The sequence below is a fragment of the Fukomys damarensis genome, unplaced genomic scaffold (genome assembly GCF_012274545.1).
Source record: "Fukomys damarensis isolate Sample0158 unplaced genomic scaffold, DMR_v1.0_HiC HiC_scaffold_14, whole genome shotgun sequence".
Classification (NCBI taxonomy): Eukaryota; Metazoa; Chordata; class Mammalia; order Rodentia; family Bathyergidae; genus Fukomys; species Fukomys damarensis.
This window is the reverse complement of record NW_022900926.1, coordinates 8845132-8863725: the sequence shown is the minus strand read 5'-3', so window position 1 is coordinate 8863725 and position 18594 is coordinate 8845132. Positions and strand designations below refer to the sequence as shown.

General features: G+C 37.6%; 1 protein-coding gene across 4 annotated transcripts in view; it reads left to right on the top strand.

Annotated features, from left to right (window-relative positions):
* The window catches only part of Ptprk (protein tyrosine phosphatase receptor type K), a 482919-nt gene that overhangs the window by 340591 nt on the left and 123734 nt on the right, over positions 1-18594 (top strand). The gene's annotated exons all lie outside the window — the stretch shown is intronic.

Genomic DNA, 18594 nt, shown 5'->3' with positions numbered 1-18594 from the left:
TAAAATAAAATAAATAAAAATAGTGTTAATACAGACAGTACTGTGATATCCAGGAGCCACTGGATCACCAGAATGATGAAATCCGCGTTTCAAGTATTTAAATATTTTTTCTTCCTCTTCTTTGATCACTGCTCGTCCTAATACGGGGAAACTCGCATTCTATTTTTATGTAAATGTCAGTGTTAATGTGTCACTTAATGTTGAGGTTTTCTTCACAGTGTTAGGGACTTGGCTGTGTTTATCTCCATTTTTAGGCTTTGATTGATCAGTTCTGAAATATTCATACATCTTCAACAAATACTGCTGCATCTTCAGTGGGTTACTTACAGTAACTAAAGAGTAGCAATTTTAAAAACACAGTTAAAGTCCATGATCAAGACAGTTTAAGTACGATAAATGAGTAAGAAACATAGGACAGACAACAGGACCAGTAGTATGATCCGCTGAGAAGGTAACAATTATTGAGGATGTATAAAGGGGTTACACTGAAAACAATAAATAGTCTCATTTTTAAGCTTTTAGACACGAAGGAGGTGAAAGACACACAGTTCTTTTAGCAAGCTGATGTGGCTGTTCATTTAAACTCAGTCGCTCCGATGTGATTGGCAAACAGGATGAATTAAATGTGACTGTTGGGAGACAGTTTTTGTCATAATTTTTTCTAGTTTTCTAGTAAATTTTGATTCTGTTCTGTGTGCTGTGAGCTGGATATCTGAGGCCCCTCGTCATTCATATGTGAAAGCTCCATTTCTGAGAGTCATGGTATTTGGAGGTAGGGTCTTTGAGATGTACTCAGGTTTAAATGAAGATTTTAAATTTATTTAGTTTTTGTCAAATTGGGTTAGGATTCTTGTGGGACCGTCAATAAGTCAATCTACACTCAGTCTTGTCTTCTTGTGTAATATCAAGAAAGAAAAATACTTGCTTTTCAGAGGTTGTGTAACCATGAAAAGAAATAATAACTAGAGTTATATGCTTCTAATATCTTCTCTCTCTAGAGGTACTAGGCAATCATGTCAAAAAGCTACGTTAGTTGCTTTCTTATGCTCCTTTTAAAAATTGTATCAACAATTTTTGATTATGTAGACATTTTTAATTCATTGAAATGAGCCAGCCCTTCATTTTAGCATTGCGTTGGAAACACTAAACAATGAAATTTTTAAAGTGTTGGCACTAAAATAGTATTGGCATGTAGTGCTTAGAAATAAATAATTTTGAGTACATTTTTCAAAAATTCTTTTCGTGTGTGTGTCCTTTTGCAATTTAGGGCTTTGGTTTAGCTTTGGCCTGGCCCGGTGAGGTAATGAGGCAGTTGAGATCATTTACAGATCCATTTGAAGATACAATTCTAGTGTTGGGTTTGTTGACAAAGGAAATTTAATTGTGTCCAAGAGAAAATGGAGGACCGTGATGGTCTTGTCTCTGGTCCTGCCCAGGAGGGGGCTCTTGTCTCATCCAGCAGGGGGCGCCATTGCAATCATGCTTCTCATTTTGAGTCTCCAGAGGGAGACGCAGCTCTGCCTTGAGGGGAGCAGGTTTCCCCAGGAGCTGGACATCCACCCTCATCCCACAAATTTCTGCGAACAGTGTGATTCAAGGAAAAGTATTGCATTTCATCCTTAAAAGAAATGCAGCAGGAGAGTATGTGTGTAATTTATTTAAGACATGTTGATGTCCTGAACTTTGTCTTATTTTTTAATTGTTTATGATACTTTTATTGAAAATTGCATATATATGTATTATACATACATACAAATGTACTATAAAACATACTGAATAAAGTAGTATTTCTTTTACATCGCATTTTGCATTGCACAGTTTTGAGCTAGAAGGGTTAATACAGCCTTCTGCTTTAGAGGAAATATTTTGGAATGACTTTATAATATATATTTCTGGTGTATTTCATCCTTGATAAGCCAGAGAAATGAATTATACTTTCCCATTAGAAAGTGCATATAAATGCTTTCTCAAAGTACATAAAAGACAAAAGAGGAGATGAATTTGTCACATTCCACTTGCTAAGTACTATATTTTTATGGTTTTCATAAGCCCTTCATTTTTGCTATAAAGTTCTGAAAACAGACAAAACGTGCTCTGGCAAACTATGAGTAACATCGATTGTAGAAGTATAATTATATGTATTATTTAATTTGCTTTGTTTTTCTAAATATATTATTAAATATCCAGGTATAGTCTATATCAATCTTCAGTATAACTCAGAGCAATACTACATGGTTATTTCTTTAAATTAAACCCAGCTTTGAAGAATTCATAAAGTACTTTTATTTAGGTCCACACATCTTTTTTTACTTAGCATTTTTTTTAATTTTCAGAAAATATACTAACGTATTCCAAGAAAGCATTAAAGAATGTTGGAATATCATAACCCTCTGTGACTTGACCGTGGATTTGGGTGATAGAAATGTACTCGAGCTTCCACTCTTACAGAAAATAAATAAACAGCATAAACAACTCTCCCTATAGCTTTCCAGTCAAAACAAGAATTCTTGAAATAGCCAATATTTGCGTCTAATGATATATTTAAAACATTAGCTGTAGAAACAGAGACCTGCGAGATGAGAGTTGCTTTCTCTACTCTTATGAATTTTTCTCTTTGTTAGATATCTGCTAGATTTTGGTGCTCTTTTTATTTTGCACTGAATCTTTTCCCAGGTTGCTTACACATTATGTTCATGAAGGTCCTGAAATGGGCAGAACAATCCATAAAATCATGATTTTTTTTCCCAAAACTATTTATTTTGACATTTTGAAAATTAAAATTTCATGCTGCGGTGTCTTCCTGGGAGGGTATGAGCTGTGGAAAAGCAAAAGGTGGCGTAGCAGTGAGTTTGGGACAAGGAAACAAGCAGCCGTCTCCTCGAGGAGCACCTGCTCTAAGGGGCAGCACTGCCTGCAGTTGTGTATAACACAGTGAAATCCGTAGCCACGTGTTGCTCCTTATGTGGGCCAGTTAGTTTTCTGAGCATTTTGTGTGTACCATCTTAAGTTTTCTTACTGCAACTCTGGGAAATAGGTACTATTTCTCCTCATTTCATTGTTTCAGAAGTATCAGTAACTTGCCCTTGAGCCGGCCACCCACGGTATGATTTCCGGGTTCATTTTCTCGACTCTTTTCCTATACACGTAGGCCTTTTCAGCAGTGGAGCGCTCTGGACTCCCGCAATGGTTATACTTGGCAATCTACGATGCTGGCCACACATAGAGTCGCAGGAGGCCAGAATAATATTTGTTCCTTGCCACTGAAACAATCAAGCTGATAAAAATCAAAAGCATTATATTTTAGGGGTCATTAATAGTTTGATTTTTTTTCCAAAGCTGGACCTTATTTTATTTTATCTTATAAGTTCAGTTCGCCTAAATTTTGTATTCTGTACATGTGATCTTTGTACCACTGACTGTTATGGAAGCTCAGCATTGTATGTCTCTCTCCACACTGTAATGCACTGAACTTGTGGCTTTTGTATGCTAAAATGTAGAATAAGAACTATTTCAAAGATATGAAAAAAAAGTCAAAAGCATTAGAGAGATGTGACCCTGGGAATCAAACAACATGACTGACAGTAAACCATGGTAGAAGTAATGGCTCAGGCTCTCATTAAAGAAGTAACTCTTTAGGTCTCTATGCAAATGAAAAAGAAGTTTAATGTGCATTTAATGACGCCATTTGTCCTACAGTGTAACTTAAAACAAAATCAATTGTTCATGAACTAACCTCAATTTATGCAGAACATCTAACTTTTGAGCTGGAATCTCAAATATTCCAAGGCAACAAGGTCTGTTCTTCCTGTGCTATGAAAATAACATCCATTGACTTCAAGGTTCTTTTCCTCCGACTTGATGGGATTTATTTTGATATTTTATGTTCAAAACTGTCAGATTTCATAACACCTCCTTTAGGTTACAATTGCTTAAAGTTAATATATTCATTGCTTTCTTAACCCTATGCTTAGCACTGAATAAAAAATAAGTGAAGTAATAAATATGTTTCTTGTCCTAGAGAAACTTACTTTTCAGTTGAAAACATAAGAAAAAATACTTAAAAGATCAATCAATAAATAAAAGCAGTGCAGAATGAATATCATTAGTTTGATTTTTATGAGAGAGAAAATGTTTTAAATATTCGTCAGATTACTGTCTTTAATTGTGTGCTTCCTGCTGTCAGAAATCTTCCCCTCTAGCTTTCCAAAGGTTTGTGATTACCCTTTCCTCTCTTCTCAGTCTATTTCATCCTGTAATCTGACATTTTTTTTATATTCACATTGAAACTTTAACTCTGCTTCCTTAAGCTTAAACACATTGACCTATTTCAACAGGATGGGTCTGGTTAGTTCTTGACGTCTCATAACCAAGTTCAGACGCAGGGTTTTATTGGTAGCTTTTCTTTTATTAAAGCTTAAGTTTCAATCAGCAGTGATGAACTCCACTTATTATGGGCCAAGCGTTTGTTGGCTGGAGAAAATGCAGTCATCAATCCAGTAACTCATAGATAAATCCATTCAGTCATTTACTATTCCGAGCATTAGCATTGTTTATGTACTGAACATTTTAGTATGAGAAGAATAAAAAGGAGATAAATGCTAAGTAGTAGAAGAAACAAATGAATAACAGGTTTTAGATAAGATGATAAAGGGATGCATCATGAAAATAACATTTGAATAAATCCTACATGAAGGTAGGGAGTGAGACCAGTGATTCTCTGGTAGAGAAACACGCTAGACAGAAGAGCAAGTGCAAAGGCCCTGCTTGAGGCCAGTAGTGTGGCTGGGATGGGAGACAGAAGGGGCAGAACTTGGGCATCAGTGGGGTTATATTCTCTCTTACCCTGACTTAGATGGGCAGACACTGGAGGGTTCGGGTCCCTCTAACAACTCTGAGAAAGAGGGGCAAAAGAGAAATTAGGGTTTACTCCAGCTCCATTAGTAGGCAGTTTCACTAAGTGCAGCCAGAAGCGACAATCGTTAAGATCAAAGGATCAGCAGCGGTGAAATTCCTCATTGAGTGCCCAGATTCTAAATACACTCAGGAGGGAGAGCGAAGGAATTGACTAAAGAAAGATATGTGCAGAGTCACGTGAAGAAAGGCCTTGTCCAAAATTTTTGGCTTGAACAGTTAGAATAATGATTCAAATAGGCTAAAGAGCAGAATCAGCTCAGAGAGTCCCATCCGATGACCACATCGAGATGTCTGACAGGCAGTTGGATCCATGAGCCCCGGGCATACTTTGATGTACAGGGAATCGTGGAAAACAGAAGTAAAGACGTCTCGCTGTGTGGGTGGAAGTTCTTCCTTGTCTAAAATCAGGGTAGTGATTCCCTGCAACCCTGTTATTTCTGAAGTTGCTCTATGAACCCTGCATTCACAGTGAAAACAGTTGGTCATCTTCTGGTCATCTTCTTGTTACTTCTGTGATGAAATGCTGTGTTTCCTATCACAAGAGATTTGAAGGCCAATTGACCTCTTTGTCCTCAAGAGTGCTTTTTAAGTAAGGATTTTCCCGTTCATGGTGCCTTCTTTGCAGTGAAAGCTGAGTAAGAGAAGAAATTATATCTTAATCACCCTTGGCTCCTCCCTGCCCCATTTGGTCCATTTGTATTCGCTAAATACTTGACAAAGGTCATGGTTCTTAACATTCAGTGTCTAGTAGGAACCAATCTGGCAGTTTATTCTGTGTTTTAAAAGTTTCCCATGCATTCCGAAGAGGTTTGCTTATTTTTTTACCAGTTGAGTGAGCTAGTTATCTTTGCATAGGGCCCAGGTTCTGATTTCAAGTTTACCTTTTGATATAGGAGATATGAACATGTAGGCACACTAAATGAAAGAAAGACACCGTGCATTAAATTCCTGGGTTGAAGCACGGATACAAGTCTGAGAATTATTACACTGTCAGGCCTCCTGGACAAATTTTTGTTGTGAAGAGCGCATACTTTGAACTGCACTTTCCTGTGCTTTAATAGGAAGATCTACTAAGCAGCGGAGTGAATTCTGATTAGACGAAGCAATGCTAACGAGCACAGATGTTGGACATTTTTACATTAGCTTTGAAATCTGGTTACTCCCTTGGCAGAAATGTGAGTGTTGGAAGAAAAACCTGAGACAAAGTACACTGTATTGGGAGATCCTTGAGTTTTGGGACATGGAATTTTATATATATTTGTCCAGTGTGGGAAATCTCCAAATTTTTTTAACAGAAGAGCTATATCATCAGAACTTCCCTTTAGAAGATCCCCTGGGTGAAGAGTACATTGGAAATATTGGCAGTTGCAAGATTTGCTGCTAGTTCAAGTGAGAGAAAACTGAAGTTTGAATTAAGCAGGGACACAAAGAAATACTAGTAATCTTGTAAAGTGATGTATTAAATGGACTTGACAACAAAGAACTCTGTGGGGAATGGAGAAACCATTGATGTCAAAGTTTTGGTTGGGGGTTAAGATATTGAAGAGGATCTGGATTATTAGAATGCACTGCTCATACAAATAAGATGGTGGATCTAGTTTTAAGTGATGCAAACTGTATGTTAGCATCCAGATGGAAATCTATGGGTTGTTTGAAATTCAGAGCCAGAAGTAAAGATATGGGTTGGAAGTGGTAATACAAACTTTGATGTAGAAAGAATGTGATTACTAAAGTAACATTTGCACAGAACAAACATAAGATAATTCCATCGTGCTTTTACCTTTTACATACTTCCTCCTTTGTTTACTATTCTTCTGTGAATATCTATAGAGATTATGAACTTTTACATAATATTTCAAAGGGCTGTTTTACCAGGACTTAGAGAAACAAAGGAAAACATTCTCCTAGGTTATTATTTTTATATGTTGTCAATTTTCTATACACTCTTGTGGAAATATTTGAAGGTATTAGTAGATTTTAATAGAAAACATTATGACCAAATACTTCACATAAAGCTTTTAATGATGCACAAGTTACTCTTTGACTTGCATAATTCAAGTGGATTCTGTTTTCTAGCATGGCCAATATAAACACACTGGGATATTTCACTGTGCCTCAAAATTGTCTCAGGGCACAATGTGCTCTAAAACTTACTGTTGAATATTGTTTTTAAGTAAGGAGATGAAAGCTTTATGATGCACATCAAAATAAATTGCCTTTATTTCTAGTGTATGTGTCACTATAAAAAGGACTTGTGTAATGGGTCATAAGCAACTTGCCTAATGAAAAGTATCTCTCATGGAAGAAAAGATGAAATAATATTTAGAAACCCATAATGCATAACATAAAAAGGGTAAGATTTTTTGAACTTAGAAAATATTAGCCTCTATTTACCTTTCTTGAGTGTTTAGATGTTTACTATTTTTACTGAACAACTTTAAAATAGTGAACATAAAATATGTAGTGGCACTTTAATTGGTTTTAAGGTGACAACATTCATAAAGCAGATTTGGTTATTAATATAGTCACCAGGTGAGTTGCTAACCTTAAAAATGATGATGTTTATTCCTGTATTATTTTAAAAATTGTCAACTTTTCTTCAATTTAAAAGATTGTGAATCTTCACTTTTAAAAAAGGCTCAGATTTGCCATGTAGAAGTTTAGGAGTCTGTTATTCTTCTCTCTGTCCATTTTCTAATTTACAAATGAGCTAAAGCAATTAATGTTTGCAAGTTGCCTGTATTTAGTTCTAGTCTTAGGTAAGTTTCCTTGTGGCTTTGTACTTCTTTTTGTCCCATTTTCACTGTGTTTATGTCTCAGCTTGACGCTTGCTGACATGCTGATTCATGTTTCAGTGCACAAGCGAGGTCCTGTTCATGTAGAGGAGTGAGTGTGAGGGTCACACCGTATAATCACACTAGCTTTTCCAGTGTGTGCAGGCCATATATCTCCTTCTAATTTAATCCAGGAAAAAAATGTATAGGAATTTCTGCAACTAAGCTGTACAAATCGATAAAATTTATAATCAAGACTGTCTAATCTTTAAGCCTAATATAAAACTTCTCAACTATTGATTATAAGTGAAGGGCTCACAAGCTGTTAATCATGCATGAAAGCAGAGAACAGATGGCAACTTCAGAAAGGGAAATAGACAATCCTCAACGCTGCAGTCCTTTTCTTTTTTTTTTTATTTTTCCTTGGAGGCAAACGTGTTGCCAGCCACTTGTATTTTTGTAAAACCATACATTGAGTTAGAGTCATGATCACTTTGGATGCTCATATGGTACAGCTTATTTCTGTTATACTTTATAAGTTTTTCATTTTCCCCAGATACACAATAAAAACAAACAACAACAACAAAACAATCCCACCTCTTTAATAAATAGTTTCTAGAAGAAATGACAGGAAGGCCTAAATTGATGTAATAAAATCATAATCTTTCTAAGGAACAAAATGAATAGTACATCCTTGGAATATCATTATGAGACTTTTATGGTTAGTGTTTTGAGAGGCGCGTTCTCCTAAAATAGTCTCACTTAACCTGGGCTCTCTTAACAGCCCATTAACTAATGCACTTTACAATGGTTTTCCTAATTTGAATGGACTGATTGACTTAGTGAAGTACTAAAATGTTTATAAAAGTGAATATACTTGAGAAAAACATACATTTTATATCTTAGCGCCGTTAGAAGGTTTTGGTGAAAAATACATATGTAAATGTATTTTTTCTGTCAGTCTTCAGTATAAAGAAATTCAGATTATGCTGCCAATTGGCTCTTATATACATACGTGACCTCTGTGATGTGAAAAATTAAAATATTTTAATACATATTAGTTGCAGTGGTGGAATAGGTGACAGGTAACCTTCTCTGAGAACAAAATATTGGCACGCTGTATGACTCATTGAACTGTCATTCTTCTATTTCATCAGTCTCTGTGGGAGGGTCTTAAAGAAGTCACTTGCCCTCAATGAGCATTCAGAAAATGAAGACAGAAATACATCCACGGAAAGCCACAGCTACAGCAGTATCTGTGAGCGTTAAGTGCTTAATAAATCCTGCCTGTTATTAAAAGCAGAGCAGTACATGACCATGCCCTTGCCCCGCACGGCGCATCAGGAGATGTAGCCGTTAGGGTAGCGTGTCAGCAGATGGGGTTAGGGGTCCCCTGTGGAACTGGTGCAGCACTGTCCTGTGTGGGTCTGGATGGGCCAAAAGGCGGCTGTGGGTTTCATCTCTCGTCACTCTGCCGTGCCCCTGATGGAATGCCCGTCCCACTGCTGTTCCTCCTGGCCATCACATCTTTCTGCTGTGATGTGGTTATTTTTTTATTTTTTTCTTGGAGCCAGCCAACCATGGACTGAATCCCTTGGAACTATGGCTGCCTGGTAAAGGGAAGTAAGGAGAAAGTTAACTAAAACAGAATGGAACTAAAACCCTCACATGACTACCATTTGCTCTGTGTAGACTTAGCATTCACATAATCTTCAAATAAATACTAACAGACTCCATCAAAGAGATGAGGCATACACGCGGGTATTGCACTTCTGGAAGGACTCTCTGGACACCTCTGGTCTTGACCACTAGGTAACCTTAGTGGGCTTTTCCTGGGACGGTGGTGGTGAGGGCTGTGCTCCCCATACATGGCATATTTAGAAGGTGTTGGAGCAAGCAGGGAGCCTGGGACTCCTGGGATATTGGCTGCCACCTTGCAAACACTTACTCTTGCTTCATTCTTTTACAAGTCACAAGGGAAGGCCAGAAACAAAAGATCAGGAACAAGACCATGTCTTTGATAGGAAGATTCGAAAAATCACATGGGAAACATTGGGAATACAAGGAGGGAGGAGGAATAAACCTCCTCTCTGCAAATCCCATGGAGAAACACGGATCTTGTAGTTTCTGTTTAAACTATTTCATGACATGTTAATGCTGTCTGCTTTATTTTTCATAAAATAAAATATTTCCAAGCATATACTACTGGTCAACCACAGTAGTTAGCATACAAATTATTTATGTCATTTTTCAGAGCAACCTAAGAGGTGGATTTTTTTTTTCTTTTTTTAGGGATAAAGAAGGTATTGAAAACCCCGTTAGAACTATATTATTACTATGTATAGCTTTCCTAAAGTCACCTTAACTTTTTACATTGCATATAATGAAGCAGTGTTTTACATACTACATTTTAAGGGTTATATAAATTACCCTACCTCTCCCTACGATTTATGGTATTGCTACAAAAATTATGAAAAATAAAGCTTCTTTCTACAGAAGTAAGTTATTCCCTTCTTGGTTTCATCTATAAATTAAGAAAATATCTTTCTTTTTCTATTTGATATTTTCTCCAGGTACATATAATTACCTTTAGTGAATGTTTTAAGGTTTAATTTAAATGACACGTAATTGTGATAGATAATCTGAGAGATGAATCAAGGTTAACTATTACTTCTAATTACACATTTTTACTCAGTACACTCTAATGCTATATGAAAATATAAGTGAAGATTATTCAAACATTCTCATATTTGCAATTTTCCACATTCTGAGAACTCGATCTCATGAGAAGATATGTGGTGAGATTCATCTATTAAAAAAAGGAATCATGTTTGTCATGTTTTTTTTTAATTTAACTTTGGTGGCCCTCTTTCTTTCTTTCTCTCTTTCTCTTTCTTTCTCTCTTTCTCTTTCTTTCTTTCTTTCCTTCTTTCTTTCTTTCTTTCTTTCTTTCTTTCTTTCTTTCTTTCTTTCTTTCTTTCTTTCTTTCTTTCTTTCTTTCATTTACTTTCTTTCTCTTTCTTTCTTTTCTTTCTTTCTTGTGGTACCGGGGATTGAACTCAGGTCCTGCCGAACCACTGAACTAAATCCCTTACCCTGGTGGCACTGTTCTTTGAAATCGAACAATTTCCTTGGCATCATAGTACAGAAGGTCCAAAGGTTAATTTTATCAGAGGCGCCCAATGAGCATCAGGAAGACTCTGGAGAGCATCTGCAATGCCTCGTCCTCGCTTCATGTGCTGATGCTTTAACTGTGGCTTGAATGACCCTGGGTAAACGCAGCTGGGACTCTGGTGGGAGCAGAGAGAGCCGCGCACCCTGTATCCCTCGAGTCCACGCGTGTCACTCCAGCCACTCTTCCCGAAAGCCAGAAGACCTGACACTTGGCTTGTGACTATGCCTGGGCTTGCGGCTCACCATTAGCTCGGTGGGACCCACGACAATGCAGGTGGAATCTTCCTGACGTTGCTAGTGATGCTGCAACATTGGAAAGATGCGAAATATAAAACCTCAGCTACCCTAATCCTAATCGGAAGGAGAAGAATAATAACATGGAGCATTGGTAAATTATACTGTCTTCCAAAGATCTCAGATTTTCCTTTCCCCATAGTGTAGCACTGTTTCTTTTTAAAGTTATTTTTAAAATTCACCTGTGCTCAGACATTTTATCTCAATTTGCTTTTATTTCACACTAACAAATATTTTATCTGGCAGTCAGAAATTCACTTTCTGTATGTTTTTCGATAAGTAGAGTGGAAATAGTGTTTTGCCGTCAGCTTCTAAGATTTGTGATGAAAAGACAGCCCAGAGCAAGAAATCCTGCAGGGCTTCAGTGTTCTTAGTTTGTGTACATCTTTGACAAGATTCTCCATTTTGGGGTTTTTTGTTGTTGTTTATTTTCTTGGCATGAGCTTTGAGATATCTTCTATTTTTCTCTGACTGACAGCTGGATAATAAGTTTTATCATTAAAAAGTGATTCTAGGGAAATATGATCCCTGCCTTCCATTCTCCTGAAGCTACTGCAGCTTTTGTTTTTAGAACACTGTCAGCATAACTAGAGATTATTACTACAAAAGGACATGAGTATTGACATGCCATGTGATGTGTTGCTTAGCAAGTACCCAAAAAGTTTAATTCCTCTCGTCTGTTAGCTGGAACAACTTATTAAACCTTCTTGCTGGTGACAGATAAATCAAAGTCAACAGGTTCTCTGCCCAAGTTGCCTTTAATTTCATTCATCTTTAGAAGAATTATCATGTAGTTCTGCATTAGATCAAGGTGTGCTAAGTATTTGACATATAAGTTACTGCGGGCATAAATTCCATGCTTGTTCTATTTAGAATTAAAGCAAAGGCAGTGTTAGGCTTCTTTTTATTTATCTGCTAATCATGTAACGCTGGCTACAGATTTGATATGTAAGTTTTCTTGTCACTTCATCTTGATTTCACATAGCCTCTCTCACTGTACCGAGAGAGACAGACAGGAGAAGGCTAACAAGAAATGGGAAAAGCTGACCAACTTTGGACTGGGAAGATAAAGCCATCAACTCTGACATTTCTCACTATATGTATTTTTTTAACTCAGAGGGTATGTGTTTTCTTAGGATTTATTGGAAATGAATAGAAGACAGCCTCTTCCAACTTATTTGTAAATCTGTCCACAGGAGACCTGATAAATGAGCTGGAGATTCATCAGCTGAAGAGCAGAATAAGAGAAGGCCAGATTTTGCCTCTAGTTCTTCATTCCTCTGCTCAGCCCCATGTCATGGTTTTAGCCAGTCTGAGACCCTGCCGGAAGATTCAGTAGAAAGACTTAGAGGAGTTTGTGTATTCCACAGAAAGAGAAGTTGAATGGCTTGAGAAAATTTGATGTTATGCTTTTTCTTTTGCCGTCTTTACTTTGAACCATTTTTCACTCATTAATGTCCAACCTGAGGTTAAACTGGTGTCATTTTCTTTATCCTAAATGGCACAGAGTTGTTGTACAGAGTAAAGAAACTGTGCTGATGGAGTCTTCCAAATAAGTAATTTCATTTTTTATTTTTAGATTAAATTCTTATTTTTCTTTTCTCTTTTTATTTTTGTGGTCCCGCAGATTGAACCTAGTATCTCACAGCTGTTATCTCCAGTCTTTGTAGCTTATTTTTCATCGGGTTTATTAAACAATTGTTTCAATACACATACACATGCACACACGCACACAGACAGCCATATGGAGATATACAGCTATATATACATTTTTCCCTCCTCTAGCCAAAGGGGCGTAACAGAGATCATGATTGATTGAAAAATTAGGTTACCCCAAATCTTTAATCGTACAACAGAAGCAAGCCTTTCAATGGACAATGTTAGAGGCCAACTTAATAGAAGGAAACTCAAGATCAAAGCGGAATTTAGAACCAGAGCCGTTCTGGAGGGCAGGTAAATGATGGTTCTGACACGAACTCACCATAGAATTTTCTTCGCTTACCTATGTGCACTTTCCACATTTTCAGAGCTCTTTCCTTAATCCCATAACATAATCCAAAGAGAACGAAACCATTCAGGGTTTCTCCAACTGGGAAAATGAAATTTGAGCTCTCAGTCCTTGGTGTCCAGGTTCTGTGTTTGCTTGTTCACAAAAAGCTGGTTAACAGGAACTCCGGAGATGGAGCACAATATGGGCAACTCTCTCAGCAGCCCAAGCCTCGTATTTTTTTCAAAAATGTTTATTCAGGGACACAGTGAGTCAAGACCAAGTCTAATGGCAGCGGCATAAAGATTAAATAAAAGCAGTATCGTAGCATGCCTGTAATCCCAGCACTCGGGAAGCTGAAGGAAGAGGACGTCCATGAGTTCAAGGCCAGCCTGGGCTATACAGTGAGATCCTGTCTCAAAAAATAAATAAATAAACAAACCATCACTTTTACATTACTCAGTGTAATTACAAGACAGAATTGCATGGTTTTCATGATTCTTTTACCCCTAAGTGATCAAGTGTGAAAGATTATTGGTAAGAGTAGAGATAGAACGATAGGGAAAATCTGGTCACAAATCCAATAGAATGAATTTCATGGACATCAGAAATCACTGTATGAACTGAGAGGAAACAAATCTTTAATGTCTCTGCCAGACGGAAGTGAGCATCTCTCATGTGCACACAGGTGTCACGTGGGGTGTGTTGCTCGTGGCTTTACATGCCTGCGTGCATAGTTAATTGGCAAAACTTAGAAAGTGCAGCTGTAGTTGGGCACCACACACAAGCAAGGTTAGGTCCATGCATTGTTTTAGGGACGTCAGGAGACCCTGCACAAGGCCTCTCAGACTTCCGGTGGGAATGGCCACGGGCAGGGCCCAGACATTGGTGAAAGGGGTTCGACTCCATGCGTCTGAAGATCTGGTTTCTGATGCTGGCCTCTGCTTTTGAATGAACGGCCCTCTAGAAAAGTGGTAGCCTCCTTCATAACTCATTGTTTTCATCTATAAGATGGGGCAGGGTAGAATTAACATGGACACTAGTGTCTTTGCAACTCTCTGGGCTTCCTTGAAAGAAACTGTAACGTTCTGCATGTATAACGTCATCTTTGCTTAAAACTCACTTGCTCCTTGTCTGGCTCTGTCTTGTTCTTCTCCCTCCCTCTTCCTCCTCCACCATTCTCTCCCCTCTGTTAGTTACGCTCCTCTAATTTACGGTACCGTGTGTTAGGTGTCCCCTCAAAGCTTCGTGCTTTTTTGGAGGTGGCTGAATCTAAAGTGTGTGACTTGTGGTGGGGCCTGAGGACACTAGAATTAAGGTTCCGGGTGCTACCTGCCCTAAGTAGCCTGAATAAGATAAAAGGGGCAGAGGTTCCCTTGTTGTTGCTCCTGTCGTCCACCGTGAACTGTTGCTGCTGTACCACCCTGCCTTAGAGACAGCCAGTTATGGACGGAAGCCTGGATGGGACCACTTCCTTCTTCTTCATCTTGTTATTCTGTCCAGGCTACAAGCCTGTTGGTTGGTGCCATCCACATCCAGTCTTCCTCAGTCTGCTGGCCTGCCTGTCAGTTCCCCACAGATACACTGAGAATGCTGCTTTACCCGTCTGTGAGGCATATTTAATCCATTCAAGTTGGGTCCTCCCTCCATTTCTCTCTTGCCCTTTCTTCTTTCTTTTCTCTCTGTCTCTTGTCTTCTCTTCCTCTTCTTTCTGTCTTTGGGAGGGTAGGAATGCCCCACCCCACCCCTTGACTAAGGGGAACCGATGCTTCCATTCCGATCTCCTTTTGTTCAGAGTACTCCCCAAGTTATTTGAAACAGATCGGTTCAACTATTGCTTGCTAGTTTTGCTTCCTAGACCAAGACATTGTCACATTGATCTTTGTTTTTTTGGCTCCTAGTATATTTCCTAGCCCATAAGTAAATGATACCAGATTACTAAATCACTTTACTTCAGTCTGTGTCCCTTGATTTTTCTCATTTATTTAAGAACACCATATTTTTCTTAGCTACTTCCTGTGAACACACTAGCCATATCATATCCTTTAACGTATCTCACGTCCAAGTTGCCACATGGTTTTCTACTGTACTTCGCCATAGTTGCATCTGCTCTGTTTTTTCCCCTATCACCCTCCCTACTAGCCTGATTCTCCCCTAGCACATTGCAACCCTTTGAATTCCTTTTTGCAGAATCTCCACACTTGACACAGCCCCCAGATGAGTCTTTCTGAAGTAGTTACTTGACTATGGTAGTTTCTAGGCTCAGAAACTCTCAGTGACTTCCCAAAGTGTGAGGGCAAGTTCAGCCTCCTACCGTGACATGCAAAGTTTACTCAGTGTTTTATCTCAGTCTTTCCTACATCACCTCCCAGACGTATTTACAGCCACCACACGTGAGGGTGTGCTTTTCTCCAACTGTCCATTGCATTTTTATTCATTTGGTTCCTTCTCCTTTTGTATTATTTATCCAAACTATCTATAGATCGTAGCTGTGTCTACTAGACTTAATGCAAATGTCCCTTCCACTTGACAGGTGGAAGTCATTTCTCCCTCTTGTATTCCTGTAGCATTTTGTTCCACTCATATGTCACTTATGTGCATGCACTTGTTGATCTTTTCTTCTTCTTGTTTTATCATGTTTAATAAAAAGATGCTAAGCTCTCTAAAGTCTGCTATTATGTTTTATTCACTTCAGTGTCATTTACCAGGGTTAGTGCCCTTTTATAATAGACAAAGTATTTTGTTTTATAATAATGGACAAACTTCATCTCAACATTTGTAAAGACCATTTGCTGTATTGTTTGTTCCACTGCAGTTTCCTCCAAGTTCCTGGTAAAATTATGTCCTGTAACTTTTCCATTTCATTCTTCTTCACCAAGTTTCTTCTTAGCAGAGGAGTGCAAGAGAACTATCCTATAAATTCACATACACCAAACACTTAATAAAAAAAGTTAAAGTCAAAAAAATCAAAGAGACAAATATGACCACGTCTAACGCAACTGACTGCTACTGCATGGGTGAATACGATCCCCGTCGTCTACCTTTGCTGCGATGATTCCCATTATTTACTGCAGTCCTCGAATGTGCCCTCATCCCGCTCCTTCAGTTCTCACCCAACCCTCAGAGCAGCCCTGTGCTCCATTCTAATAGCATGGAGGAATCCAGATGCACAGTATCTTTCCAGCCGCAGCTGCTCTATGACAAGTCAAGCAATTATTCTGACCTAGAAAGGTTCAGATTGTACTTATACAGTCTTACCTTAGAAATACAGTGCTTATTGGTGGAACATTAGAAATAATGTATTAAGGTGAGCTAGTTAAGCAAATTTATTTTTTCACTCTTTGATGACATTTACTTTTAGTAGATTTCATAGCAGTAGAACTCTGTCAAGTTAATGCTGCTTACAAAAATCCATGTACATGCATTTGTCAACCAATATCACACCTAACAGAGTTCTGAGAAGTGATCTGTCAGTGTTTATCGTGTGTATCTGCAGCATACACACACACACACACACACACACACGCGCACACACATACACACGCATAAGTACATCTGTTCACATACGTACATGTATATGTAGAATATGTTTGCATGTCACCATACACACCCACATTTTAGAAGGTCTTATCCTGATGAAAGCTGAAAAAAATTAAAAAGGCACATGCAGATAAAGGAAAATGTAAATACAGTAACTTGTGATCCTTTGTATTGGGCATATGGTTTTAACTTTGTGTTTATGTTTCTGAATATTGGCATACACATAGAATTGTGTTTGTCTATTTTATCAACAACAATTCACTTTGCAACATTTAATTCAGTGAGAAAAATATGAATTACAAGTAATATTAACCTGGTTGAAAGATTCTTTGAGCCTTAATGACAAAATAAAAGCATTTAAATATATAAAATTCCCAGGGTGAACCTTATGCATTTTTTATATAATTGGCAATAAATACAGCTTTTGCTGACTCTTCAGTATGTAAGAGTTAAGGATGAAGAACTACCTTATCTCTGCGAATTGTATTACATTGCAGAATAAATGCAAATTGAATACTGAACACAAAATTAAATGACTGATGAAAGACTCAAAGACAAATTACTAGAAAGGGAAAAAGTCAGATTAAAAATGAGGGGTCTATAGAAACAATTATAGAAACAGGCATAAATAGTAAATATTTATTAGTGTATTTTGCCACTTCTGTATTGGAGTTACTCATCTGTATGATCCAAATATTCTTGGGGGAAAGTGTACTTTCTTATTCTGGATACTTTTAGAACAAAGTCTGGCATCACCTGGATGTGACCACTGAATAGAATCTGCTTGCAATCTGTTGACATCAAAAATCACTTTTCTGGGAATTTTTAAGTTGTGTTATTATAACTACCGGTCCAGATGATGAACTGGATCTTTAAGTAGTCTGAATTATCACCACTTCACTCTAGTAAGGAAAATGTTAGCATAAACACAGAGAAAACCATTTAACAAACCTCATATTTCTTCTAGCCTATACACAAACTTAGGGTATCACATAAAACAAAAGTGGTAAGAAATTAAGGCTGGATATTATAAATACTCCCAAAATTGGTAAATAATGTTTAAAAGCTACGTATTACATTCTACCAAAGTGTGTATCTTGCAGTTATGGGTACAGATTTTGTAGTTTTGAGATTTTAAATTAAATGACCACCAGAGTTTATTTCAGATCCCACGTTAAATACATTGAGCTGGTTCAGTTTGGGTTTACCTTCTGTGTAGTATGCTTATTGCTTTTACAGAACTGAGATTTTAATCTCAAAAATAAAAATGAATAAAATACCCAACAGAGAAGTTTTTGTGTTTTTTTATCTTGTTTTCCTGTCGATTTCCATTGAGCAAGAGTACTGACTTTCCTCAGTGAGTTAAGCAAGGCCCAAATCCTTGACCTCGTCTTTGCCCTTTTCATTTTTGTCAGATCAAAATATTAAAGTTTTGCTGCGTATTGATTTCTTTGTAGACTTTGCTATGGCCGTTGCTTTTCTACAGTAATTATTTTGATTAAGTCAGACAATTAAAGTTAGTCATGCATGAGGAAAGAAAACGTGTGGGAATTGTTGGTAGATGGACTCCAGTGGTCCAAATGTTCCATTGTGCCAGCATTTTCCAGCTGAATGAAAACTCGCTCCCAGTTTCACGTGGGGGCAATAAATGTGTCGTCAGACCTGAGTATAGAAAAATTCAGAAAGATCAAGAAGAGAAGACAGTGTTCATATCTACATGCGGTCTTATAATTGTCTCCGATGGGGGGGGCTTTGATGAACAACATCATTACTGAAATAATTAATGTTAATTAATATCCGTGTCATTTTTTGTAAATGGTAGTTTAGTGTTACAATTAGACTAATTAGTATACACCATGGCTCAGTGACATGACAAATCATAGAGCAGAACAAGCTGACTCTTATCCACTA